Genomic DNA, 480 nt, shown 5'->3' on the forward strand with positions numbered 1-480 from the left:
GGCCCCGCCGCCGGTCCCCGCAGCGCCGCCCGGCGTGGCTCCGCGGCCCGGGACGGGGAGGAGGGAGGGAGGGCAGCTCCTCGCGGCTCCGGCGGAGAGGCCGCGGCTCGGCGGTGCCCGCCGCCGCCCGCTCCCTCGCTGCCTCCCGCGTCGTTTGTCTCGGCCGGGCCGGGCAAGCTGTTGCTCTCGCTCCGAGCGGCGGAGAAAGTCGGCGAGGCGGGCGGGCCGGCGGGGGCAGGCGGGGGCCGCGCCGCCGGGAGCCTTCGCGTCCCGGGGCGCGGGCGGCAGAGACAGCGGCGGTGCCCGCGGTGAGGAGGGCGGCGAGCGGCTGGCGGGACGCGGCGCCCGCGTTCTACGCGCGCTCCCGGGAAATGTCCATGTAAGTCCGAGAAAGTAACAAAACTGCCGTAAGTCCCGGCGGCGGCGCGGGGCAGGATCGGCCGGCGGCGGGACCCCTCTGCGGGCAGGGAGCGCGGCCGG

This window comes from Passer montanus, unplaced genomic scaffold (assembly GCF_014805655.1).
Source record: "Passer montanus isolate IOZ18808 unplaced genomic scaffold, ASM1480565v1 scaffold11, whole genome shotgun sequence".
NCBI classification, from domain to species: Eukaryota; Metazoa; Chordata; class Aves; order Passeriformes; family Passeridae; genus Passer; species Passer montanus.